Below are 2,058 nucleotides of genomic sequence, written 5' to 3' on the forward strand. Positions count from 1 at the left end.
TACCCTGAACGGTGGATCACTTGGCTCGTGGGTCGATGAAGAACGCAGCTAATTGCGCGTCAACGTGTGAACTGCAGGACACATGAACATCGACATTTCGAACGCACATTGCGGTCCACGGATACAATTCCTGGACCACGCCTGGCTGAGGGTTGCTCACGTAAACCTAAGACTGCTTGCGTTGCGTATCGTTGCTCTCGGTCCGTCTCTCTCTGTTCTTTCTTGCCTCGTCGACAGCCCGCCGTCGTTCGTTTTATCTTTAAACGAACGTTTCCGAGTCGGAGGACGAGCGCCAAGCAAAAGAATACGAATTAAAGAGCGGTCGAGGGCTCGTACGCGACGTACGAGCGATTGTTGGACGTTCGTCGGCGTTCGTCGCTGGATCGTGTGGAGACCGGCGTACGCATGCTCTCGATACAAATATATATGAAAAATCTATCGCGTTCACGGGAGACTCGCAAAACTACCTCCGTCTCTTCTCTGTCCCTTCTTGGCTTGACAACCCGCCGTCGTTCGTGTTTTACGAACGTTTCTGAGTCGGACGAAGCGCAAGAAGAAGGATACGAATTAAAAGAGCGCGGAGAGAACCGTCGTCGTCGACGCGGTTATCGAGATACACAGAGCGAGTTTTCTTCGTGGCCGATTTTTTTTTTCTTTTTGTATCAGCCTCTGCTACGTTTTGTTAGTCTTCGATAAGCACGAATGACCGCGCCCCCGACGTCGTCTTAAATGAATTTTTGGCGAGACTGAGAGAAAGCAAAAATATTTTTGAACAAAGTCAGTCGAGAGAGGAGAGAAAAGAGAACCAAGATATTAAAACCTAAACCTAAACTTGGTGGCGTAACGAAAAACTGTGTGCCTTAAAGAAACACAACCGTCTTTTCATCAAGATGTTTTTACTCGTACAGCCCCAGGGATCGAATACCCACTCCGTCTGTTCGTGCGGCAGAGATGTATTCTGCAGGCGCGAGACGACTGACGAGAAGACAACGAGGACCGTCGCATCGATGGGTCGTCGTTGCGTTTTTCATCCTCTGTGCTTTTTTCTGTTCTTCGTGAACCCAGAGAAAGCCGTAGATCCGGGAACGGACACACGAGATTTCTTCGAACGCTGATGACTTAGGGAGATGATCCCCAGCGTTGCGCGGAGATCGGAGAGTACGCGTACATGTATCGGGACGAATTTTTCCCCGTCGGTCGCGTATCTCTCTGCCCGCGCGCCTGGCCCAAAGCCACGTTCGTCGGAAATCAACGAAAAGTGTGTGTTACGATCTAGCGTGCGTCTACGATCGGCTATATTTAAGGGTGACGAAGAAGAGAAAAGCTCACGGTGTTGCGCAACGTTTCTGTACCCGATTTTAAGATGTGCATGTGAGTCCGTTACAAAGTTGTTCGGATCGTCGAAAATAGTCGTTTTCGTCGTCGTGCGAAAGAGAGAATAATCTCTGACATTGGCACGGAGAGATCGCGCAGAGGAAGAGAACGATCCTCTTTGGCGAGGCTCGAGAAAGACTAACGAAACTTGATTAGAGACGAGGTATACACGCGCCGTACGTACGACGTACGCGCGTGTGATTTTTTTTTGCTTTAAGGCGATTCGGCGCTCCGAGTTTTAGAGAAAAAGAGATCGTTGGTCATCCCATGTCTCTTCGTCGTCTATCGCTGGACCGCGCATCCTAACGTATCGCCGGTCGTCCAGTCCCCGAGTAATAAATTCACCCCGTTGTGTACGTCTCGCGCTCGCTTTTCCACTTGCGTGAGTTCCCGTGCGTTTTCGTCGTTGGTACAGAGCAAAGAAACCGATATGTTATATACATGTCGCGTGTTCGATCTCTGTGCCAGCAATAACAGGCGAAAACAAGGAACCGCTGGAATCGTCGAGAAGAGAGAAACGGCTACGGGAGATATATTATACATAACACGTGTATATATATATATATATTATACAAAGAGGACGGGCGTTAAAAACCGGAGATCGTTACGGGTGTCTTGCGTGAGTCTTAGCTCGAACATGATACGACGAACGAAGTTTAAAAGGCACTTTGGCGAGATGCATAA

The 2,058-nt window shown here is 49.2% G+C and overlaps 1 non-coding gene across 1 annotated transcript; it reads left to right on the plus strand.

Moving 5' to 3' along the window:
- Positions 1 to 155, plus strand: LOC139997754 (5.8S ribosomal RNA). The gene has a single exon (XR_011803090.1). It is a non-coding gene; the product is annotated as a 5.8S ribosomal RNA (ribosomal RNA).
- Positions 156 to 2,058: the final 1,903 nt, after the last annotated feature.

Source organism: Bombus fervidus, unplaced genomic scaffold (assembly GCF_041682495.2).
Source record: "Bombus fervidus isolate BK054 unplaced genomic scaffold, iyBomFerv1 scaffold0170, whole genome shotgun sequence".
Taxonomy (NCBI): domain Eukaryota; kingdom Metazoa; phylum Arthropoda; class Insecta; order Hymenoptera; family Apidae; genus Bombus; species Bombus fervidus.